Raw genomic sequence first — 27,332 nt, forward strand, 5'->3', positions numbered from 1 at the left:
CCAGTCACAGACCTGGGTTTAATCCATTGTTCTTTTGCTCACCATGCCACCCCAGTTTGGACCCAGTCATATGCAAATTAGTCTTAACTATGTTCCTCATGGTGAACTGTCCAGTTCGAACTGCCAAGCCAGGTCCTCCCTGGACCGGAAACAAGCATCCTGGGACTGGTTTCAGAATATCACCCTTCATCAGCCAGGCTAGCTTGAATCCAGTGGCACAGTGAGCACGGGACCCATGTCTGGGCATACCCTTCCCACTTAGGGCAACTTTAGCAACACAAAAGGATGATGGACGGAGTGCTGAACAATGCAAACACTCACCTCCAGTCACAGATCTGGGTTTAATCCATCATTCTTTGCTCACCATGCCAACCCACTTTGGACCCAGCCATATGCAAATCAGACTTGACCGTGTTCTTCATGGGAACAGTCCAGCCCGAACCGCCAAGCCAGGAACTCCCTGGACCTGAAACAAGCATCCTGGGACCGGTTTCAGAGTATCACCCTTCATCAGCCAGGTTAGCTTGAATCCAGTGGCACAGTGAGCACAGGACCCACATCTGGGGATACCCTTCCCACTTAGGGCAACTTTAGCAACACAAAAGGATGATGGACGGAGTGCTAAACAATGCAAACACTCACCCCCAGTCACAGATCTGGGTTAATCCATTGTTCTTTTGCTCATCAGCAGTATGTTTGGGGCAGTCGGTGCAGCGGTATTCTGTATTTACCACCAAAGTCATAATAAGGGCCTACATGGGTTAATTTATTATAATGTTATATTTTATTTAGTTATACATTATTATTTATAAAATTATTTAAAGTAACAAAATAAATTTAACAACATTGATTTGCATATCATTAAAATAAATAACATTAAGGCCCTCATTATGACATTGGCGGTAAGTGCCGCTTACTGCCATGCTGACCCATGCCAACAAACTGTGACCGCAGCGGTATACCACTAGGCGTATTATTATGACACACACATAGAAATCTGCCACTATACAGACACACACACACGTCCGCCAGCCCAAAGATCAGTGGTAAAATGGCGGTACCAAAACCCACACCGTTATGCCAACAGAAATATGCCCACAGCATTATGACCCAAGAATCCCTGAGGCAGACATTCAACCGCGGTAAACCATTGGCGGTACAGACCGCCATGCTCAAAATACACACACACTAACAATACAACAATTCAAACTACACACATCTGACACACATACACACACCACACTCACACCACTATAAAACACACACAAACACCACCCACAACGCTTTACAAAACAAAAATTGACAACGGAGAGAGAGACAAGCCAGGAGCACCTACTGAATCAGAGCCACAGAACACCATCACCCATACATCATCCACGCACTTCACACCACACACCCCAACACATCACCCCACACACCCTCACACACACCACTCACACTATACCAATAGCACCACAAAGACACTCCAGGTTCTCAGAGGAGGAGCTAAGGGTCATGGTGGAGGAAATCATCCGGGAAGAGCCACAGCTATTCGCATCATGGTGCAGCAGATGCCCATTGCTAGGAAGATGGAGCTATGGCGGAGAGTCGTGGACAACGTCAACGCCGTGGGACAGCACCCCAGAACAAGGGATGACATCAGGAAGAGGTGGAATGACCTACGGGGGAAGGTGCGTTCCGTGGTTGCAAGACACCAGTTAGCTGTACAGAGGACTGGTGGTGTACCCCCACCTTCTCCCCCACAACTAACAACATGGGAGGAGCAAGTCGTGGCGATCATGCATCCTGAGGCCCTGGCAGGAGTAGCAGGAGGACTGGACTCTCGTAAGTCAAATCTTTACTACTTTATCCCCCTACCTGCTTGCCATCACAAACTCCTACCCCTACCGTCACCCCCATCACTCCACCATCTCACATATACCCCACCATCACAACCCACCCATCCCAACACCAAGCCCTGCATGCTACACCAATGCATGGACCCCCATCACAGACCTGCATGGACAACCATCACCACAGCATGCACACTAGTGACATTCACTTAGCCAACCAAATCACAAATCACACAAGCCAAACCTGCCTTTTTAATAACAACCATAGAGGGGAACATACCCATGCACAAGATGGCACTCGCAGAAACAATAACACTGCATTTACATCCCCACAGGACCCCCCACAAACGTCACCAGAAAGGAGTTGCCAGCCACATCCAGTCCCCCCCAGAAGAGGCCCACAGTGATGACAGCAGCTCTGCATGCCTGGATCAGGATGACCAACCTGGCCCATCAGGGACCTCTGGACAGTCGGTGACCCAGACACATTCCCAAACCACAACAGAGCCTTCCCCCTCAGGAAACACCAGCACAGCACCCACACAGCGGGCCCATCCTTCTGTCCTCAGGACACATCAATCCGCAGTGTGTCCACCACTACAGGGACCCCAGGCAACCCCACAAACACCTGACGATCAGGGACCTGAAGCCAGTGGCAGTAGACACATGGTTCAGTGGACAGAGGCACAGGACAATAGGGAATCTGGGAGGACTGCTGTGCGACAAGGGGAGGACAGGCCCAGGGAACCAACTCTTCAGGAGACACTCACCGAGATCTTGGGAGCATACCCCCATTCCCAGGACACGATGGGCCAGATACTGGACAAGTTGCAGGAGACTCAGCAGCTATAGGAGGGACAGTACCTGGGGATCAGGGAGGACCTGAGAGACATTTACACCACCCTAGTCACCATTGCAGGGGTGCTGGCAGACATGGCCAGCTCCATGAGGGAGGCAGTGGCACACCACCACGCCCCTGACAATAGCTACACCGAAGAACCGCCCTCCACCTCCACCAGCGCTAGTGGACAGGAGGCCCCACCAAAGGAACAACAGGCCACCAGCACCCCTCCCCCTGCAAAAGGAGAACACCACACAAAAAGTCCCTGCAATCCAGGCAGAAGCCAGAGAACATTGCCAAGACCCCCACCAGGAAATAAGACTCCCCTGAATGTCACCCTTGTGTCCAGCTCTGTCACCCTGTCCACCTTGAACTGCCATTGCTCCACTTCCTATGCCCACTTGGACAATGCATCTGTGATGCCAATAGACTGGACTCTATCCTGGACATTTCTCCACCATCAACCCAGCCCATTGCAATACCCCTTATACTTATTATCACAGAAATAAACACTCTTGGAACTAATACAAGTATGGAGTCTGTCAATTGATTGAAATATGTATTAGTTTAACAAGCTGTAAACATTGCAATTCAAATGTACGGTTATATTTACATGGGTATGACCTGTAGTGGGCAGCAGTAAACACACCAGGAGCCAGAGTGGGGCACAGATATTTGAAAATAGAGATGCCAAAGGGTGCACTAAGTGGCCATAGAAATAGGGAAATCAGGCTGCCATGTACAATGTCCAACACAAAACTGCAATGGAAGATGAAGTTACAGTGTCTTACCTGTGTGTCACTGTAAGTACTGTTGAATTATAGTAGTTCTGTTGTCCACATCCTCTTCTTTTGCCTCCTCTTTGTCACTGTCCACTGGCTCCACTGCTGCCACACGACAAGGCTCATCCTCCTGTAGAAAAGGCACCTGGCGTCTCAAGGCCAGGTTGTGCAACATGCAACATGCAACAATGATCTGGCACACTTTCTTGGGAGAGTAGTATAGGGATCCGCCTGTCAGATGGAGGCACCAGAATCTGGCCTTCAGGAGGCCAAAGGTTCGCTCAATGATCCTCCTTGTACGCCCATGTGCCTCATTGTAACGTTCCTCTGCCCTTGTCCTGGCATTCCTCACTGGGGTCAGTAGCCATGAGAGGTTGGGGTAATCAGAGTCACCTGCAAATATCGAGGGATACCTGTTAGCCAGACACTCACCATTAGGGCCAACCCCACACCCATATACCTACATCAACTGGGTGGGATCTATGGGCTCGCCTATTAGCCACACCCTGTGCCTCTGGAGTTGAGACATCACATATGGGATGCTGCTATTCATCAAGATAAAGGCATCATGCCCAGAGCCAGGATACTTTGCATTGACATGGGAGATGTACTGGTCTGCCAAACACACCATCTGCACATTCAGAGAGTGAAAGCTCTTTCGATTCTGAACACCTGTTCATTTCCCCAGGGTGGGACAAAGGCAATATGTGTACGATCAATAGCACCAATGATGTTGGGGATATGTCCCAGTGCATAGAAGTCAGCCTTCACTGTGGCCAAATCCTCTACCTGGGGGAATATGATGTAGCTGCGCATGTGTTTCATCAGGGCAGACAACACTCTGGTCAGCATGTTTGAGAACATAGACTGTGACATGCCTGATGCCATGGCCACTGTCGCTTGGAAGGAACCACTTGCCAAGAAATGGACCACTGACAGGACCTGCACTAGAGGAGGGATACCTGTGGGGTGGCGGATAATAGAAATAAGGTCTGGCTCCAATTGGGCACACAGTTCTGTGATTGTGGCCCTATCAAGTCTGTAGGTTAGGATAATGTGCCTGTCCTCCATTGTCGCCAGGTCCACCAGGAGTCTGTACACGGGGTATGTCTCCATCTCCTATTCATCCTCAGCGGTTGAACTCTAGGGTGAAAAACGGTGAGCAGAAGGCCATATTCAAACGTATACTCAGATTAATATGCTATGTTTGTTTTACAGAAACAGTATGTGAACTTGTTAGTCAGTTGATGTGCCTATGTCTGCTGTGACAGTTAGGTGCCATGGCCTGTGCCCCCCTGAAATGGCGGGCGCCTGACCTGTGAGGAGGGACAAGTGGAAATGAGGTAATTCCGCTGCCATGCGCTGGTGTGTGCGGCACCGCATTGGTTGTCATTGGGGCCTACGGGTTCCAGGAGCCAATGGTGATGTACGCCAGCGGTGACGGTACGCACCACCGCGGACGTGACCGCCATTTTCTATCTGTTCACTCACTTGCTACCTGACCTTCAACAGGAGAGGACCTACACTGCAAGTGCTTCTGTGACCTGTGTCTGGAAACAACCATGGCTCGAGTGTCAGGGGAAAGGGCCCCTGCCTTCACTTCCGAGGAGTTGGACAAACTGGTGGATGGGGTCCTACCCCAGTACCATTTATTTTATGGTCCTCCAGACCAACAGGTGAGTACCCGTGAGCACGATGCATGGGGCATGAATGCATGGAGTGCTGTGTGTGTAAGCCTCGTGTAGGGGGACGCTGAGGGGTCCTGGGCAGATTGCTGCATGTATGGTGGTCAATGTATGTGCATAAGGGGATGGGAGGGATATGTTGGGCCATGAGTATGACAGTCCGAACGGTATAAATAATACCTTTTCTGCTGTATTTTTTTATGCAGGTCAGTGCCCATCAGAAAAAGGGTATTTGGGGTGCCATCGCCAAGGAGGTGCGGACCCTGGGGGTCTTTGACAGGCGGAGCACCCACTGCCGCAAATGGAGGGAGGACCTGTGCCACTGGGCAAGGAAGATGGCGGAAAGCCCAAAGGTCAGTGGTAAAATGGCGGTACCAAAACCCACACCGTTATGCCAACAGAAATATGCCCACAGCATTATGACCCAAGAATCCCTGAGGCAGACATTCAACCGCGGTAAACCATTGGCGGTACAGACCGCCATGCTCAAAATACACACACACTAACAATACAACAATTCAAACTACACACATCTGACACACATACACACACCACACTCACACCACTATAAAACACACACAAACACCACCCACAACGCTTTACAAAACAAAAATTGACAACGGAGAGAGAGACAAGCCAGGAGCACCTACTGAATCAGAGCCACAGAACACCATCACCCATACATCATCCACGCACCTCACACCACACACCCCAACACATCACCCCACACACCCTCACACACACCACTCACACTATACCAATAGCACCACAAAGACACTCCAGATTCTCAGAGGAGGAGCTAAGGGTCATGGTGGAGGAAATCATCCGGGAAGAGCCACAGCTATTCGGATCATGGTGCAGCAGATGCCCATTGCTAGGAAGATGGAGCTATGGCGGAGAGTCGTGGACAACGTCAACGCCGTGGGACAGCACCCCAGAACAAGGGATGACATCAGGAAGAGGTGGAATGACCTACGGGGGAAGGTGCGTTCCGTGGTTGCAAGACACCAGTTAGCTGTACAGAGGACTGGTGGTGTACCCCCACCTTCTCCCCCACAACTAACAACATGGGAGGAGCAAGTCGTGGCGATCATGCATCCTGAGGCCCTGGCAGGAGTAGCAGGAGGACTGGACTCTCGTAAGTCAAATCTTTACTACTTTATCCCCCTACCTGCTTGCCATCACAAACTCCTACCCCTACCGTCACCCCCATCACTCCACCATCTCACATATACCCCACCATCACAACCCACCCATCCCAACACCAAGCCCTGCATGCTACACCAATGCATGGACCCCCATCACAGACCTGCATGGACAACCATCACCACAGCATGCACACTAGTGACATTCACTTAGCCAACCAAATCACAAATCACACAAGCCAAACCTGCCTTTTTAATAACAACCATAGAGGGGAACATACCCATGCACAAGATGGCACTCGCAGAAACAATAACACTGCATTTACATCCCCACAGGACCCCCCACAAACGTCACCAGAAAGGAGTTGCCAGCCACATCCAGTCCCCCCCAGAAGAGGCCCACAGTGATGACAGCAGCTCTGCATGCCTGGATCAGGATGACCAACCTGGCCCATCAGGGACCTCTGGACAGTCGGTGACCCAGACACATTCCCAAACCACAACAGAGCCTTCCCCCTCAGGAAACACCAGCACAGCACCCACACAGCGGGCCCATCCTTCTGTCCTCAGGACACATCAATCCGCAGTGTGTCCACCACTACAGGGACCCCAGGCAACCCCACAAACACCTGACGATCAGGGACCTGAAGCCAGTGGCAGTAGACACATGGTTCAGTGGACAGAGGCACAGGACAATAGGGAATCTGGGAGGACTGCTGTGCGACAAGGGGAGGACAGGCCCAGGGAACCAACTCTTCAGGAGACACTCACCGAGATCTTGGGAGCATACCCCCATTCCCAGGACACGATGGGCCAGATACTGGACAAGTTGCAGGAGACTCAGCAGCTATAGGAGGGACAGTACCTGGGGATCAGGGAGGACCTGAGAGACATTTACACCACCCTAGTCACCATTGCAGGGGTGCTGGCAGACATGGCCAGCTCCATGAGGGAGGCAGTGGCACACCACCACGCCCCTGACAATAGCTACACCGAAGAACCGCCCTCCACCTCCACCAGCGCTAGTGGACAGGAGGCCCCACCAAAGGAACAACAGGCCACCAGCACCCCTCCCCCTGCAAAAGGAGAACACCACGCAAAAAGTCCCTGCAATCCAGGCAGAAGCCAGAGAACATTGCCAAGACCCCCACCAGGAAATAAGTCTCCCCTGAATGTCACCCTTGTGTCCAGCTCTGTCACCCTGTCCACCTTGAACTGCCATTGCTCCACTTCCTATGCCCACTTGGACAATGCATCTGTGATGCCAATAGACTGGACTCTATCCTGGACATTTCTCCACCATCAACCCAGCCCATTGCAATACCCCTTATACTTATTATCACAGAAATAAACACTCTTGGAACTAATACAAGTATGGAGTCTGTCAATTGATTGAAATATGTATTAGTTTAACAAGCTGTAAACATTGCAATTCAAATGTACGGTTATATTTACATGGGTATGACCTGTAGTGGGCAGCAGTAAACACACCAGGAGCCAGAGTGGGGCACAGATATTTGAAAATAGAGATGCCAAAGGGTGCACTAAGTGGCCATAGAAATAGGGAAATCAGGCTGCCATGTACAATGTCCAACACAAAACTGCAATGGAAGATGAAGTTACAGTGTCTTACCTGTGTGTCACTGTAAGTACTGTTGAATTATAGTAGTTCTGTTGTCCACATCCTCTTCTTTTGCCTCCTCTTTGTCACTGTCCACTGGCTCCACTGCTGCCACACGACAAGGCTCATCCTCCTGTAGAAAAGGCACCTGGCGTCTCAAGGCCAGGTTGTGCAACATGCAACATGCAACAATGATCTGGCACACTTTCTTGGGAGAGTAGTATAGGGATCCGCCTGTCAGATGGAGGCACCAGAATCTGGCCTTCAGGAGGCCAAAGGTTCGCTCAATGATCCTCCTTGTACGCCCATGTGCCTCATTGTATCGTTCCTCTGCCCTTGTCTTGGCATTCCTCACTGGGGTCAGTAGCCATGAGAGGTTGGGATAATCAGAGTCACCTGCAAATATCGAGGGATACCTGTTAGCCAGACACTCACCATTAGGACCAACCCCACACCCATATACCTACATCAACTGGGTGGGATCTATGGGCTCGCCTATTAGCCACACCCTGTGCCTCTGGAGTTGAGACATCACATATGGGATGCTGCTATTCATCAAGATAAAGGCATCATGCCCAGAGCCAGGATACTTTGCATTGACATGGGAGATGTACTGGTCTGCCAAACACACCATCTGCACATTCAGAGAGTGAAAGCTCTTTCGATTCTGAACACCTGTTCATTTCTCCAGGGTGGGACAAAGGCAATATGTGTACGATCAATAGCACCAATGATGTTGGGGATATGTCCCAGTGCATAGAAGTCAGCCTTCACTGTGGCCAAATCCTCTACCTGGGGGAATATGATGTAGCTGCGCATGTGTTTCATCAGGGCAGACAACACTCTGGTCAGCATGTTTGAGAACATAGACTGTGACATGCCTGATGCCATGGCCACTGTCGCTTGGAAGGAACCACTTGCCAAGAAATGGACCACTGACAGGACCTGCTCTAGAGGAGGGATACCTGTGGGGTGGCGGATAATAGAAATCAGGTCTGGCTCCAATTGGGCACACAGTTCTGTGATTGTGGCCCTATCAAGTCTGTAGGTTAGGATAATGTGCCTGTCCTCCATTGTCGCCAGGTCCACCAGGAGTCTGTACACGGGGTATGTCTCCATCTCCTATTCATCCTCAGCGGTTGAACTCTAGGGTGAAAAACGGTGAGCAGAAGGCCATATTCAAACGTATACTCAGATTAATATGCTATGTTTGTTTTACAGAAACAGTATGAACTTGTTAGTTCCTGGGGGTCTTTGACAGGCGGAGCACCCACTGCCGCAAATGGAGGGAGGACCTGTGCCACTGGGCAAGGAAGATGGCGGAGGCCCAGCTGGGGCTGGCCTCCCAACGAGGAAGGGGTGTCTGTCGTAACCTGACCCCCCTGATGTTCCGCATCCTGGCGGTGGCCTATCCGGAGTTGGATGGGCGCTTGAAGGCATCACATCAGCCACAAGGGGGTGAGTACAGATTCAAATTCATGACTTTGCGCGTGTTAAGGTGTTACCTGGGTGGGGGATGTGGGCTGTGGGTGCCCTAGGCCAGGGCAAACATGGCAGGGTAGGTTCCATGATGGGCAGGCTCAGATGCACTACAACCCCAATAATGTTAGTGGGCATCTACTACTGGGCAGGGTCCTGTGGGTTTCAGGTGTGCAGCTAATGGCGTTAGGCATTGTACCCCATGGCCTGGTGACTAGCATTGTAACTGGTAGAGCATGGCCTAGTGCATAGGGCTGTTCCCTGTGAGTTGTGTACGCCAACTGTAGTGTTGTTGCTGACATTGACCAAGTGTATTCTCTGTCACTCCCCCCCTTTTGTTTTGTCACCCTGTCCTTGTGTGCATCAGCATCATCTGGCGGAGGAGCAGAGGCACCGGTGACGGAGGGAGCTGCATCCCACAGGGCTTGGAGGCCAAATCCACCGATGGTGAGGGCACCAGTGGGACGGAGGGTGAGGGGAGCACCACGATGGAGACAGGAGGGGACAGTACACACAGCGACGACTCCTCCGATGGAAGCTCCCTAGCGGTGGTGGACACCTCTGTGCCCACCCCAACTACAGGTACAGCTGCCACCCCTGTACCAGCACTGCCCCCCAAGAAGCCCCTCAGTGTGTTTCCCGTGCCCACTCATCGAGGAGGGTGGGCATCTCCTTCGCCCCAGGCACCTCAGGCCCTGCCCCAGTCAGCCCTGCTGCCCTCAGTGAGGAGGCTATTGACCTCCTGAGATCTCTCACTGTTGGGCAGTCAACCATACTGAATGCCATCCAGGGTCTAGCAGGGCATTTGCAACAAACAAATGCATACCTGAAGGGCATTCACTCTGGCGGGGTGGCCCAACAGAGAGCATTCCAGGCTCTGGCCAACTCACTCATGGCAGCCATTGTCTCTGTCTCCAGCCTCCCCCTCCAACTTCCTCTACCCAATCCCAGTCCCAATCCCCTCAACCCCAGCCTATCCCAAGCACACCTTCAGACCTGCATGCACCCAAATCAACACACAGAAGTGGCTCAGGCAAACACAAGCACCACACTTTATCCCACAGGCACTCACACAAGCACCATCCAGGTGCAGACACACCAACATCCACTGCCTCCTCTGTTTCCCCCTCCTCCTTATCATCCACCTCCCTCCTAGTAGTGTCTCCACTCACACCTTCATGCACTACATCCTCATCCACTATCTCCATCACCAGCACACCATTCACAACACGCCACACTCTGGCAGTCACCACCCCCATATCCATGCACACATCCCCTGTGTCCTCTCCCACTGTGTCTGGGACCCCTCCTCCCAAAGTACACAAACGCAGGCACTCAGACACCCAACAGCCATCCACCTCACAACAGGATCCAGCCCATGCCCCTTCACCCAAACACAGTAGACAGACACCTACTACAACAACTCCCTCTTCCTCCACTCCCAAACCTTCACCCTCTTCCCGCCCCAGTATCCCTAAGAAGCTTTTCCTCACCACCAATGACCTATTCCCGGCCCCTCCCCCCGTCCTTCACTTTGGGCCAGGGTGGCCAGAACCCAGCCCAGCATCTCAGCCACCCAGTCCACAGTCACTGTAGTTTCTGCAGATACTGCAGGTGTGAGAGACTCCAAGGAGGCACCCGTCAGAACAGCCAGTATGCCTGCACCACCTAGCAAGGGCAAGAAGGGGACACCAGCCAGCAAGGGGAAGGAGGCACCACCAGCCAGCAGGGGGAAGGAGGCACCACCAGCCAGCAAGGGAAAGGAGGCACCACCAGCCAGCAAGGGAATGAAGGGAACACCAGCTGGCAGAAGCAAGGAGGCACCACCATCTGCCAAGGGCAGGAAGGGGCCCACAACAACATCCATGGCACTGCAGCCGTCTGAGGCTGCAAGGGTAGGGGTGGAGCATCCCCCCACCACTGACAGCACCGCCACCTGCACCACGGCCAGCACCGCCACCTGCCCTGCTGCCAGCACCGCCACCTGCACCCCAGCAGCACCACTGCCAGCAGCAGCAGCCCCAGTGGGCAGCCGTCCGAGGCTGCAGGGGAAGAGCTAGAGCCTCCCCCCACCCCCACCACTGACAGCACCGCCACCTGCACTGCGGCCAGCACTGCCACCTGCCCCGCCGCCAGCTCTGCCACCTGCACCGCCAGCAGCACCAATGCCAGCAGCAGCAGCCCCAGTGGGCAGCCATCCGAGGCTGCAGGGGAAGGACTATATCCTCCCACCACCAACTGACAGCACTGCCACCTGCACCCCAACTGACATCCACTGAGCAGCTGTCACCTCCGGAGTGCTGTGTGTAGTTGTGACTACATGGGCTGCAGTGCGTCCTGGCCCCTACAACACCTGTAGGTGTGACACCCAGGTGAGAGACTGTGACCTTGCAACATCCGGATGAAGCACACTGGGCACAACGCCCCCTCCAGAACCAGTGGAAGAAGGCATCCACTCACCCCATCATTGGCAGGATGAAGCACAGTGGGCACAAAGCCCCCTCCAGAACCAGTGGAAGATGCCATCCACTCACCCCCTCCTTGGTAGGATGAAGCACACTGGGCACAAAGCCCACTCCAGAACCAGTGGAGAAGCCATTCACTCCAGAGACTGTGGCTTTGCATTCCCAGGACCAAGCAGTGGGCAAACCACCCACTAGAGAGACTGTGGCTTTGCACTCCCAAGACCAAGCAGTGGGCAACCCACTCACTAGAGAGACTGTGGCTTTGCACTCCCCAGGACCAAGCAGTGGGCAAAGCACCCACTAGAGAGACTGTGGCTTTGCCCTCCCCAGGACCAAGCAGTGGGCAACCCACCCACTAGAGAGACTGTGGCTTTGTACTCCCCAGGACCAAGCAGTGGGCCAACCACCCACTAGAGAGACTGTGGCCTTGCACTCCCCAGGACATGGCAGAACGCATGTGGTCCCCTCCAGGAGCAGTGGTGTTGTACCATCTTCCGGCTGAGGTGCCCCCCAATTCCCCATACCCCTGAGGTGCCTGTGTGTTTTCGACCTGATGCCCCTGCAGTGTTCTCTCCATATTGAGTCAGGAGTCAAGTGTGGCCTTGGCCTATGTGTTATGGTCCCTTGGGCCACAGACATTTTGGAGTGGGCATTGTCCCTCCTTTTGTATATATTGTACGTACTGTTTATTGATTTAAGGATGTATTTATCTTAAATGGTTCTATCACACTTATTTTGCTCCATTACTTTTGACCTTGCGTTATTTCTGAGGGTTACGGGGTGTATATGTAATGTTGTTGCATCTGTTTGTGTGTATGGTGTTGGGGTGAAGGTGGGGGTGTTGCGTGTTGCGTGTGTGTGTGTCACTCTCTTTTTCCTCCCTCCTCCCTTGTGTGCTAGGTGCAGTACTCACCATGGTCATCTTTGCCGACATTCGTGTTCCTGGTGTATGAGGAGGTACACCAGCATTGGAAAAATGTGCTGTTCGGGCTCCATGGTGTTGTGGTTCTTCCTTGAGTGTTGAGAGGTGAGTCGTTTCCCTTCAGTGTACTGTTTCTGCCGTGCTTTTGATGGTGTTGGTACCGCCCTGGAAAAGGTGACGGATTGGCCTCTTGTAATAGTGTGGGCGGTACATTGTCTTCCGCCTGTCTGTTGGCGGTTACTGCCGCAGTGCTTGTTGCTACCGCCGTGGCGGTCAGAGTGTTAAAGTGGCTGTCTGTGTTGGCGGTTTCCGCCGTGGTCATAATTCAATTTTTTTACCGCCGGCCTGTTGGCTGTATTACCGCCGCTTTATCACCGACCGCCAGGGTTGTAATGAGGGCCTAAATGTACATTAAAATTTACACTTTTTAAAAATCTCCCCACCCATATCCCCAAAAAACTCAATATCCTGCTGCTAAAAAATATACAAACCTATTATTTTCAGACATTATTACAACTAAAAACACAAAATTCAACAATTTCATATCTAATAAATAAATTTAATAACCACATAGAATCAAACACATAACAATGAACAATGAAGAAAATACAAAATACAATTACAATTTTTATTACATACAGTAATATTTAAATTAATACTTTTTTACAACAATACAAAAACACTTAAAACAATTTTACCTTCAATTTTTCTATTGATGATATTTTTGACATGACAATATTCTTGACACAATATTTTTCTATTACAACATTCTTTATTGAATATTTTGTCCAAACACCAATTAAGCAACAACTGACATTAGGGAAGGAAGAAGCACATTACATTTCGTGAAAGTATAGTTCTCTAAATGTTGACATCATACATTGTTCTAATTTTTCCCCATACTCTACATACAAAACAAAAAATGCTAAAGCTGAAGTACTACAGGTGGGACAGAACCCAGAAAATGTCATTAAAAGGTATTTCTTCACCCTTTAAAATAAAGAATGCAATTAGATTTAAAATACAAAAATAACATTTCAAACATTTTAGAAAAAAACATTGTAATAAGAAGCAGTGATGTCAACAATGATATCACCTATGATTTCATCAATTATGTCATGTGTGATGTGTTAGGCAGTTCAAGTGAGTGGTGCAAGTTATATCTTAAGCAGCCACATCAGTGGACATGTCATAAGTGAAGTAATCAATGTTGTCACTTATGATGACATCAATAATATCATGTCTGGTAACATTGCAATTTAAGAGGGAGTTAAAAGGAGTGGTTTGAATCATGTGCCATAACTGGAAATTTCAGTGGTTAAAGATATTTGAGACATAAATATAACTGAACTCTTCCCAATTAATTTCAATCATTTTTTGAAGAATTGTTCTTCAAAATAAGAATTAACATCTATTTTTTCACTTGTGACAATATACTTTTCACTGCAGTTTCTTAACTGGTTGACAGTGAATTTTACCTTTCTGTTTTTTTGTTAAAATCCATGTAAAATTAAACTGTTCCCATTAGTGGAAAAAGAAACAACATTTTAACTCAATTTTATTATTTTGCTGAGACTGAATATCACAATGACCGATGGTGCTTGTGATCTTGATCCTGTATTCAATACCTACGGCATCATCGGCCCAACTGGTCATCGGTGTTGGGCTGTGTGTGATCTTAATTCTTTGATGGACAACCAATAAGTGACAGTGACATCCATTCATTTAGAGTAATAATTTTCCACACAGTAGCTCTGAGAGTGTAAATTATGTATGTTCTTGGACATACGTTGGATGCACACTGTTTTCACTGGTCCTTCATTGTTCTCAAATCTCTGTGATTAGATCAATCCATCCTTTTACTTTTGCCTATTTTTTACTTTGGTGCCATTCGACCAATCTTCAAATGCATGATTGTAACCTGGGTTGAGATATGAGTGAGTGGGGTGTGTGCATATAACTGGACCTGCGTTGGACAACCTGCGTTGGACACCCTGCGTTGGACATAACTGTACTTGAGCCCCTATTGGAGCGCCCATTTAAGCCCCTGATTGTGTCTCTAACTGGTGATAGGAGAGAGAGGGGTGTGTGCAAATTTAGACCTAAGTTGGGTACCCTCTGCTTCACTGTACTTTTGCTGCCATTGGAGCACTCCTCCACAGCTCTGACTGTGGCCCTGAGTGCTTCCAGCCATACACATTGTGTAAAAAAACTTAGAGTGATTGACACCGGGTTTTAACATGTATATCTAAAAGTGCCCAGCCTTTAAATCCCTCCTGGTGCCTTTTTGAAATGTAAATATATCAAAATCTACTGGATTGGTTTACAATAAATGAAAAATAACACCTTTTTGAGTAAAGTTTTAAGTTCAGTCCACCTTTGGAGAATAATTGTTGAGCTGATTTTACTGTCTTTTGGCTTCTCAGGGGAGCTAAGGGCCATATTTATACTTTTTGACGCAAAACTGCGCTAACGCAGTTTTGCGCCAAAAGAATTAGCGCCGGCTAACACCATTCTGAAGCGCCATGCGGGCGCCGTATTTATTGAATGGCGTTAGCCGGCGTTAGCCGACCGGCGCTGCCTGGTGTTCGTGAAAAAAAAACACGTACACCAGGCAGCGCCGGCGTAGGGAAAAATGGCGTTTGGGAGTCCAAAAATGGGGCAAGTCAGGCTGAGGCAAAAAAATCATCTTAACCCGAATTGCGCCATTTTTTTTTGGCGCACAGACGCCATTAACATGACTCCTGTCTTAGCAAAGACAGGAGTCATGCCCCTTTGCCCAATGGCCATGCCCAGGGGACTTCTGTCCCCTGGGCATGGTCATTGGGCATAGTGGCATGTAGGGGGGCACAAATCAGGCCCCCCTATGCCACAAATTTAAAAAAAAAAAAATACTTACCACAACTTACCTTTTCTTCCCTGGGATGGGTCCCTCCATCCTTGGGTGTCCTCCTGGGGTGGGCAAGGGTGGCAGGGGGTGTCCCTGGGGGCAGGGGAGGGCACCTCTGGGCTCATTCTGAGCCCACAGGTCCCTTAACGCCTGCCCTGACCCAGGCGTTAAAAAGAGGCGCAAATGCGGGGTTTTTTGCCCCGCCCACTCCCGGGCGTGATTTTTGCCCGGGAGTATAAATACCACGCACATGCCTGGGAGTCATTTTTTAAGACGGGATCGCCTACCTTGCATATCATTAACGCAAGGAAGGTGTTCACGCAAAAAAATGACGCTAACTCCATGAACTTTGGCACTAGACGCGTCTAACACCAAAGTATAAATATGGAGTTAGTTTTGCGTCGAATTTGCGTCGAAAAAAACGACGCAAATTCGGCGCAAACGGAGTATAAATATGCCCCTAAATGTGAAATGACCTTTTTCAGCCTCCCCCTAACCTTTTTCCCATAACTTTAAATTTTAAAACATAACTTTCTGAGCTGATAAATTGCCAAGTTTTGCAGCATTTCCTCATGATCAAAACTTATAAGCAAATAAAAAAATGCCTTTTCAACAGAAAGTTTGGCTGAGGTGAGAGAGAAAGAGACAGACAGGAAGAGAGAGGATACATAACGGGTAACCATGTAAAAAGGTCCAAATTTACCATTGAAGCATTCCGGTGACATAAACCTTGAGGTCAAGTGTTTTTTAAATGTCACAAGAACACAAAGATTGCAGCACTAGGCCATACTACAGAGTTATTAATCATTATTGGACCTGGCCCTTTTTGCAAGGTCATCCCCAAACTTGTTGCCTCCTTCCTATTTTTCTGACCTCTTTTTGTTGGCTCTACGACTCTGGGTGCTGTATCACTGCTGATCAGTGCTAAAATACATTGGAAATGCCCTTTCATATGGCTAAGTGGTATTTTCTGATCTATGAGGGGTGGCGTGAGCATATTTGGTACGGATGGAATGGTAGTGAGAAAAGCTGCTTACTGGTGTAGGTGGATCTCTTATTACTATGGTTGAAATGCCACTATAATAAAGTGGGCATTTCTCTGTTCTTATAACTCTGGCGCTTTTACAGCTTGACTCTAATCCCCGTCTGGGGTAGAGTGACAGCTGGTCTTTCTGCATACTTTGCAGACAGCGATCACCCAGGGAGGGTAGCGGTGTAATAGGAGAACATCTGCATACTGAGTGGTCTTCCTGGACTGGAAGAGGTAGAGGTGGGATGCACTTACATTTGTGTAGGCTTTGCCCTTCCTTGATACAAATGGCTTGTTTACCGCCTATTGATGTCTGGAGCCAGTGTGGAGGAGAAGGGGCATTTCTGGAACTAGTTAGATCTGGTTGGAACCTTCTCCCCATTTCTAGAAGCTGGGTAAAAGAAGTATAGGATTTGTTCCCCATGTTTTTGAGACACTGATAGACTTTGATGGACTGGGCACTAGATGCTTGAAGGACTCACCAGGAACCGCCTTAGGACTGCCCTGCTGTTGTGCTGACCTGTGACCTGCTAGGTCACTAAGAGGGACTGCCACTGCTTGCTCTGAACCCTTGTGCTGTCCTGCTTCCAGGGGCTTGCAGCACTGTGCCCCCATAGTGATTTCCAGGGGCGGGGTGGTGATTCCCCTTTCCAACTGCATCTCCATCCTCAGAGCACTTGAAGAGCACATTATCATTCAAGCCCTCAGTATGAGGGAAGCTCTGGATTATGCTGTTCTGAAGCGTGGAAGACACTACCTTGGTTTACCCTAGCACATGAAGAGTGCTTCATTTTTGGTCCAGCTCGGGTGTGGGGAGGCCCCATGTCACAAGCATTGCAGAGATGAGCCTGTCGGCGGCCTCTCATGTAGAGTGGACTCTGCGCACTCTAAGTGGTGCCCCGGGGGCACAAACTGGCACCTCCTGTCGCCAGGTCACCACCGTAACCTGGGTGGGTGATCAGGGAACTGCAGCACTCCTGGTTAGCACAGTCTCAGTCAGCGGTTCCCTGAACACCCGCTCGGGTCACGGTCTCCAAATCTGGGAGAAGTCCTGACACACCTCAGAAGAGGCACACATCCAGAGAGGATGCCACCAAAGTGAGCAGCGGCCCACAGGTAGGCGGACGGATGCCTGGCAGTTTCTTCCCTTGCAGGGGACACTGGTAGGGTTCCTCGCTGTATGTGGCCACCTCGTGGTCCTTCTCTCTCTTCGCCGTTGTCTCAAGGGGGAGGCTGTGGCTGTAGAGCTTTGCTGATATTGGGAGAGGTTGGGGTGGCAACCCTGGATGGAGGTCCTCAGTCCTGCCAGTACTATTTGTGCATTGACACATGACCTATTCTCAGAGTGCAAGAGCTCCTAAATTGGGACACATGCGTCCCTAATTACCATATTTTGTGCAAAAGGAGCATGATCACCCTGTAACCGCAGTACGAGCCTGGGTGTCATTCCAGCACTCCTTTTTCCTGCTGCATTGTTTCTTGTGACCTCATTTTACTGCATGTCGTGCTTGCTATGTTGGGGAGGCGTGTACTTTCAGGAGGTGCATCACAGGGATGGTGGACTGCTGGGGCCAACATACTACCATGTCTGTGATTGCTTTTTAATAAACACTTATTTTTTCCACCCAATCCCCTTTAAAAATAGTGAAATGCAGTTAAAAAAAAAAAGTATAGGATTGCTTTTTAAGAGCAGGCAGTGGTCCATGAAACTACAGCCTGCTTTTAAAAAACGGAAGGGATCCTGTGGGGACCCCTTCCCATTTGCGAATGGGTTACCACCAATTTTGTATTGGTGGTAAAGTATTACTGTTTTGTGACCAGAATTTAGTCGCAAAGCATTAAAGAGATGCCCTAAACACACCCGTTCGAAATACCAAATCAGTGTACGGTCAAAAACGCGAATAGTGATTTGGTAACAAGTTATTGAATTGCATCTTGCTTTTGTACATTAAAAAAATGCTTGTCAGTAGTCAGAAGCAGCCCAATGCCATGAATCAGACCATTTGCACCCTCAAAAAAGCTTTGTGCATCTGCCTCACTGAAAGAAATGTTGAAGTTAACAAGAAAACATATATCAAGGATATCAAAGTAAAGATAAGGGAATATACTTACCCAATACCAGTGTATTTCCAGGATGGATACACAGATAGGAGAATGCATTGCACAACATCCAAGTATAGCTTTTCACAGAAGAACTAACTCAGAAAGGTTCTTTCTACCAATTGTCCAAGAAATGTGATAGCAGTTAATTGTTTATTTGTATACATTAAATGTTTTAATAAATGTAGGAGTTGGGGGGGTCTGTCAATTTGTGATGCATAAATGTAAGGCATTTAAACACAACACTAAAACGATATATTAGATCAATGAGTATATTTATTATGCTTCCAAGTACATGACATACTTTTGTTTGTTTTACAAGTGCAATAAGAGATATCATTAATTAAATAATCTGTGTTTCTGATTCCTTAATTAGAGATTCGGAACACACAATACTATTGATTATCTGTTTCTAGAGGGTTGGAGGTGTAACCTAGTTGGGTAACTGATCAATATAAATCATTTTCTAAGAAGGGGCTATCCACTAGGGACAATAGGCTTATTTTAATTGTGTGAATGACACAGCAGCGATGGGGACTTCGCCTCCCAGGAGGCTTTGGGTCAGGAGGTGGGCCTAATTTCAGCAACCTCATCCACACAGCGGGCCCGTCCTGTGCCCAGCAGTGCCAGAAAGCGGCCAGGCCACCCCCCCCCCTTGGTCTCAGCCTTTGTGGTGGTTTTGTTCTGGTTGTTCTCCTTCCCTTAGCTTGTTTAGTCTTGTCTTGCAGGGTGTCTTTTTGCAGGGGGTTCCTTAGTCGACAACTGCCTGTTTGTTTCACTGACCCGTTTTCTTCTCTCTTTGGTCACCTTATTTGGTCTTCCCATCACTATGGGTAAGCGTAAGGCCTCGAGGGGTCAGTGAAAGGGCCCAAATCTGCTAGGCATCACATTTCTGAAAGCTGTGCCTTTCAGGTAATGGACGACCTTATCGTTGAAGATGAGGATATGATCAGCAGTAGGTGCTCGATTCCCATGGAGCATGCTGTGAGGAACGGAAAAACCAAGATTACACAGTTTTACATGGAGAAAATTATCAAGAAGAAGGATGATCGCTGAGACACAGTATCTAACTCGTTTCTCACTCAGGACCAACCTTAGTATCTGAGCAAGGACACATAAGTAGGTCTAATGCTCCTGTTCCCCCTTATGCAATCACTCCGGTGATTGTTCGGCTAGTGAGGGGCTCATCTGCCCAAACCCCTCAGGTTAACATTTCATCTCTTTGTTCTCATGTACCTGTACCAATTATTTCTTCTGGTGGAATTAGTCAGCAGGGAGGGGATCAGCAGGTTGACATCACCCATTCTGACTATGTATCTGTAGTAAAGAATCTTGTTACACAGCTCAGTACCAGTTAAAGATGGTAAAAGAGGTGGTGCTCTCATTGAACATTAGGATGTCCTTTCTTGTTAATACCAACAATAATCACCTGGTGATGTTTAAAGGCAGAGAGTCTCTTGTTGTTTCCCCTCCCATAAAATCTCACCCTCCTTGTTTACCTAGGCCTTGTGCACCCAGGACGTCACATCAGGATGTTTCTGATAGGGGGCTTCTTTGTTAGCCCCTTTGGTGGTGGCCTTTATGACCTCCATGGATGCCTCTGGTCAGCCTGCGGTTTTTGGGCCTGTCAGACAGGAGGCCTCGGGATTCCCTAGGCCTTCAAGTTTAGTTAACCTACAAACTGGTCATCTAATTGCCCCTGCTGAAGTCCCTTCTATTTTGTGGGATCATCAGCCAAGGGATCTCACTGAGGCTCGCTTAGCTGTGAAGACGGAAAGCTGTCTGAGGGCCTTTGCCCATAGATCTGTTTTTCATGATTTTCTACCCGATTGTACATCATATGTAGTGGTTTTAGTGAATGTGCCCCTAATTGCATCAGATACCGCAGAAGGGTTTTACCAACTTAGAGACAAGGGGGGTCATTCTGACCCCGGCGGTCAGAGACCGCCGGGGCCAGGGTCGGCGGGAGCACCGCCGACAGACCGGCGGTGCCCCGCAGGGCATTCTGACCGCGGCGGTTCGGCCGCGGTCAGATGCGGGAAACCGGCGGTCTCCCGCCGGTTTCCCGCTGCCCTGCAGAATCCTCCATGGCGGCGGAGCGTGCTCCGCCGCCATGGGGATTCTGACACCCCCTACCGCCATCCTGGAACAGGATGGCGGTAGGGGGTGCCGCAGGGCCCCTGGGGGCCCCTGCAGTGCCCATGCCAATGGCATGGGCACTGCAGGGGCCCCCGTAAGAGGGCCCCACAAAGTATTGCAGTGTCTGCTATGCAGACACTGAAATACGCGACGGGTGCCACTGCACCCGTCGCACCTTCCCACTACACCGGCTCAATTCTGAGCCGGCGTCCTCGTGGGAAGGTTAATTTGCCCTGGGCTGGCGGGTGGCCTTTTGGCGGCCGCCCGCCAGCCCAGGGCAAATCCCAAAATACCCTCAGCGGTCTTTCGACCGCGGAGCGGTATTTTGGTGGGGGAACTTTGGCGGGCGGCCTCCGCCGCCCGCCGAAGTTAGAATCACCCCCAAGGTCTTTCATTGGCTCTCCAGGAAGGTTGGGGTGGACGGCCATGTTTATTCTCAGTGAACCATGGCCCGTAGAGTGGGCTGGGTAGGCAAAGGCTTGAAATCTTGCAAGGAGGACTGTATTGTGGTTAATTTTAATAACAAACAAGATGTTGTTAGAATCCTAGTCTCATCACAGGACCTGGGGGACATAAGTACTGGTGTGCGTCCCTTTCATATTTTTTTATGAACCAGAGAAGGATCTCATGACGAGTGACCCACTTGCGATTGGTACTTCTCAGTCTGGCCAAGTTGCACCTTGTAGGCATCCCTGGCAGCCCTGTGTTCACCCTGTTTCCCCGGTTCAGACCTGTATAATTTGCCTCAATCCAGACTGTGGCATGGTTCATCGATGACTCCATGTGGGCTTGTTGGGGAGCCTTTTGCCCCCTTTAGTGTGTACAATAGATTTGAGCCTTTGGGCTCAATGGAGGGTGTAGACTGACTCCCTGGCCCTTATATGGGGGCCAAGACGTCCTTAATATTATACCAGAATGGGGGTGTCTCCCTGGATATTCATGCTACAGATCGGCTGAGTTTCCTTTCTTCAAATATAGCAGGGTTGAGGGCAGAAATTAAGGACCCTGACTGGTTGAATTTCATTAAATCTTTCCACATGTTAGCCTTTCAGGAAACTTGGGCCCGTACAACCTTCCCTTTTATAGCTAATTTTGTTCATTTTTTTAGGCTAGTGTTGCCCTCTTCATCTGGGCGTGGTAAGGCTGGGTTGTGTATCTTGGTTTCCCTGACACTCAACAGTGTAGTGATTGAAATGGAGACTCATTGCCCCATTGTAGGGCCGGTTTCCCTCTTTTTCCCCCACTACTCTTTATTGTTAATAGTGAATGTCTACAGGCCTTGTAGTAATCTGTCTTATTCTTAGGTCATTGCAAAGATGGAAGCTGTGATTGAAAAATTTAACAATCCTCCTATTTCTCTGGAAGTAAACTTAGCCACTATGGTTTCAGCAGTGGTCTTCGGTGATTTTTAGCATCCATTCCTGTTCTGGTCCCTGTTTTATACTTCAGGATTTCCTAGTGGTTGATGTGTCTTCCACTTCTCATTTTGAACACCCCTCTCAAGGTGAGCAGTTAAATAGTTTAATTCTTTCTCAGAATTTTGTCATCCCTATTACCCAGATGGAGAGGGGCTGAATCTATTGTGGATTATATTTTATTCCCTAGGTCTCTTCTCCCTGCCTTGGTGGACTATTATGTTAAATGGGTTGGTTGGAGTGACCATAATATGCTTGTGTTAGCCTTGTCATACTCGAGTCAGTCCACCTTGGTTCATCTTTTGTCCCCGACCCTTTGACTGTTTTGGACCAGGGGAGACATATTAGGTGGGCCAAGATCGTCTCTGACTATTTTTGTGGGTCCCTTTTTGATAATTTTCAATCCTAATCTTTGTCTGGAAAGGCAGTTCCTGTCACCAATAACTCCTGTTGGTTTAATCAGGAATGCTCATAAGCCTCAGAAGCCCATAGGTCAGCTCTTAAATCTTGAAGAGGGAATGGAAAGTTGATTTGGGATTTGAGGTCTCATTACAAAAGGATGTTAAGGGAGCGTAAGCAGTCTCTAACGGATGATATCTGGGATGAGTTAGTTCTAGCTAGTGATACTAATAACTGTGTTACATTCTGGAGCATCTTCAAACACCCTTTCCTGGTAAAGGATCCCGTGTCAAGTGTGTTTCCGGTCATTCCGGAAGCCAAATGGTTTGATCAAATCAAATCAAATCAAGTCTTTATTTGGATAAAAACCATAAAAGACATACAAAAATTAAATATTAAAAGAAGTAAAACCAATATAAATTCACCAAACAGTTCATATACAGATAATCAAACAACAATTACTTCCATAACAAGCCTCTTAGTTTCACAACTGGAGAAATAAACTTATAAATGCTCATACACATATATTCAGACTGTAAAAGCTGCAGACAAAATAAAGCAGGTCTGCACCTCCTGATATTCAAGCACTGTAACAATGGAATTAAAAACTTTTTCCTAAGCACAGAGTATAAAGTGTAAAAGACGATAAAATGCAGCAGAGACTGAGGGGAATTAGAGTCGCAAGGACAAGGGCCGAGAGCAGACTCTGCGGACACATTACTCGGTAGGCTACTAGAAAATGAGCTATACCCAACCTAAATCTGATGAGATAGAACATTTGATAAGGCTCCAATGGAATAAGCAGGTAAGGTTCAATACCCTCAGTTGTGATCAGCCGGAGATACTCCTCCACCCTCTTCTTACCCCTCATGGTGGACAATCTACGCCTTGAAAACATGCTCAAAAGATCCTGCTTCAACTGCTATCTCGATACAAATGCCAGCCTTGTTGGTGAAAAAAAGCACTCATCTCGGTCCAAAGCTACCAGGAGACTCTTCACCTAACTAATCCATGGAATCTTGTGGGCTTGCTCTAAAAGTAAACAATTTTGCACTATCTCCTGGTTAAGAGAGGACTTATCTTTAGTCCAACGTGAGTGCCACAACATTCCTGGTGTCAGCCCAATCCGGTCTTGCAGAGAGCAAATACCTAGCTCTATCTGACATAAATATCCTGGGACATTATTAGGAACTGACAAAAGTCTCCTCAAGCATTTTATTTCACTTGCAGTTATGATGCATCCTACAACCCCACACACCAGGCCCGTATGTGACAGTTGAACAGCACCATGCATCATAAGTGGCCAACAAAGTGCTCAGGGGCCTAGATCACCACTTCTTAAAAACGTAAAAAGAGCCTCCATGGTTTGCACAAATCATAAACAACCAGGCCCTCATACACTCATTAACTCACACGTATCCATACACGCATTCACTCACATGCATCCATACACACATTCACTCACACGCATCCATATTTGCATTCACTCACACTCATCCATACTCGCATTCAGTCACATTCATTCACACAAACATTCCAATACGCATTCGCTTCAACACTTATAAATGCATTCAAACACCCATACACACACACACAACCAACAGCCCTCACCCTCCCGCCCCCCTCCCATGTTGGATGATTGATTTACATTGACCAGCAAGGTCCTCCAGCAGGGAACGGAAACAGGCGCTTCCACCGCTGGCAGCGGCCCACCATCAGGACACCACCAGGCCGTATTTCAGGTCGTAATACGGCTGGTGGAGTCCTTTTGGTGGGGCAGGGTCAGAGGTGAAACTTCATATGCGCCTCTGACTGCCAGCATGACTACTGGAGGATTTTCGAGCAAATTGTGGTGGATATCCTTCAGTACTCGTAATATGGTGGTCAGAAGACTGCCAGCACTTGCGATCTTCTGACGCCCGGGGCTTCGGCGGTCTTGTGAAAAGACTGCCAAATTCATAATGGTGGCCTAAGTTCCCACCGAAGATATGGCCTGACATTTGACCTTGTTCTTTGAATGCACAGAAAATTTGATGAGATAAGAACAAGATTTACAGGCCTGCTTACAGCAAGGGAGTACTCAGAAGGATACTGTAAATAAGGTTTGGGCAAGGGAAGGGACAAACTCAAGCTGCAAAGCCTAAACCAAATAAAACCAGCAAATTGAAAGCACAAAATATGAGTTACAAACCACGAAGCCAATGGCAAGCAATGGGCAGAATGAAAATTTAGTAGTCCCCGTACAGAAACAAATCCCCCAATTTTAAGACACATGCAGCATGCCACTAATGGAGATGCTCTGAGCACAGCCGTCCTGTGCAAGTGTGGAAGGCTTAGCAAAAGAAGTGCAGGAGCACAGGTTTTCTTCATGTCAGTGAGCTTACAGGTTCTAGCAAGGCAAGAGAAAGCTGTGCATGATAACCCCAAATGGTGATCCGTAGAATGGTACGTAGGAAACAATGAGCAGTGCAGTAATCCCTCCTTGAAGTCTTTACGGATAAACCCCATCTCATGCAGGGGAGTGGGCAGAAAGCTAGCGAGCCACCCATTGGCCCTGAGCAGCTGAATAATAGCGTTCTAAGTCCTGAAGGCCTAATCCAGCCAGTCACGGGTAGCTTGAGAGTGGAAAGTGCTACTTGACGGCACCACAGCGACCAAATCAGATGTGTGGCATGTCTAAGAAGGAATAAAGGACAAGCAGGGGAAGGTTTGCAAAATAATACCATCACTGGGGTAGCCTACCATCTTCACTAGTGCCACATGCCCCACTACAGAAAGCAGAAGAGAAGACCAAAAAGCAAACTGGGCTCAGAGGGTCCGTAACGCTCTGCCGAGATTTCCATCCTGCAAATCAGTGGGAGAATAGTAGATATTAATCACTAAGTATTGAAAGGTAACTGGTTCCCAGTTCAATTTGAGGTCTAATTGTATATAAAGGACGAAAACAGTGCCATATGTTAAAGAAACACTGATTACATTTTAAAAGTTTTACATTTTGTTTGTGCAATTTACATCCCAAATACTTTGAAGATTCTATGTGTATTTCACACTTAGGGATAACCCAGATCACTAGTTTGGCTTCTGCTCAATTTCAAAACCATTTTGAGACATGGACAAAGCGGGTAATTGCCTTGCACAACCTTGCAAGGGGTCTGTCCTCTGCTCACCCTTCACAAGCACGAACAGTGGACCATTGCACCAGAAGCTTTTGCCAAGGTGGGAGGATACTGCTTGTTCAACCACTTGACAGTGCTTCTTCTGTTTCTCTCCTGTCTGCATACACAACTCCCCAGGTACCCAATACCTTCCGATAGTCTTGGTGGGCTCATCTTTTCTGATTTTTAGGAATTGTCCCACCATGTTCTTCTCTTCTGTATTTATCCAGTTCTTAGCAACAACCCTTTGAATCAGTTGCAGTGGATCTCCCATTTGATCTCGATTTCATCCTCCTCTTTTATTATCTTTGATTGGTAGTCCTGACTCCCAGTTCTGAGATAAATGTAGAGTCCCAGACATACACTCTAGTGTTGTGAGACTACAGAAAATATGTGGGTACCTTACATCCTGACATTAGGGGTCCTATTTATACGGCCCTAGCACCACCTATGCTCCTGTGGCGTTAAGCACAGCGCTGTATTTACAAGGTGGCGATAAGCCACTTTTTGTGGCTTAACGCCACCCTGTAAATACGGCCCCTTCCCACGCAGCACTGTGCGTGGAAGGGGCGTGCAATGGGTGTGGCTTTGGGCGTGCCACAGCAACACACATTGCATTTTGACGCTGCCTCAGATTTATGAAATCACGTAAACCTGAGGCAGCGCTAAAATCTAATGCCACCCCAGGGGTGGCATTAGCAGGGCGCAACGAATAGGAATACTTTTATTCCTCATTGTTTTTTGCTTTTTCTATGCATGCTGCATTCTGCTGCATGCATAGAAAAAGAAAAATGCCAGAAATTATTGTTTATGTGCGGGAAGGAGTCCCTTCCTGCACATAAACAACCATTTGAAAATGATGCTTTGGCACTTCTGTGCGTGCTGCATTGTGCAGCACACACAGAAGTGCCAAAGCGCCTTTATTGATTGTTTATGTGCAGGAAGGGACACTTTCCCGCACATGTTTATGTACAGGAAGGGACACCTTCCCGCACATAAACAATTACTACCCTCAACACAGACATCCTTGCACAATAGTGCAAGGATGCCTGTTTTGGCTCTGGCAGCTAAATTTATCCCCAGAGCAGGGGGAAACGTAGGGGTGCACTGTATTCAGTTAAATATGGCGCATCCCTGCGTTTCTAAAGTGATGCGGTGCAGCGCTGTCAATTTTGGCGCAGCACCGCATTGCGCCACTTTTCAATAAATCTGCCCCTCAATGTGAGTCTGTCGCCCACACCATCTGCCCTGCCTCATTAAATTTTTCTTAGGTTTAAAGTCTGTAGGCGGTTGGTGTGAGCCAGATGTTTTTGTTCAATTTGTTTAAGGTAGCATAAGGTTAATTACCTCAATGTTTCCCAAACTGTTTCCCATCGGTTTTAAAATGTTTAGAAACATAATCAAAATTGTGCTGTTACTTTCGCTTCAAGAA

This window comes from Pleurodeles waltl, chromosome 1_2 (assembly GCF_031143425.1).
Source record: "Pleurodeles waltl isolate 20211129_DDA chromosome 1_2, aPleWal1.hap1.20221129, whole genome shotgun sequence".
Lineage (NCBI taxonomy): Eukaryota > Metazoa > Chordata > Amphibia > Caudata > Salamandridae > Pleurodeles > Pleurodeles waltl.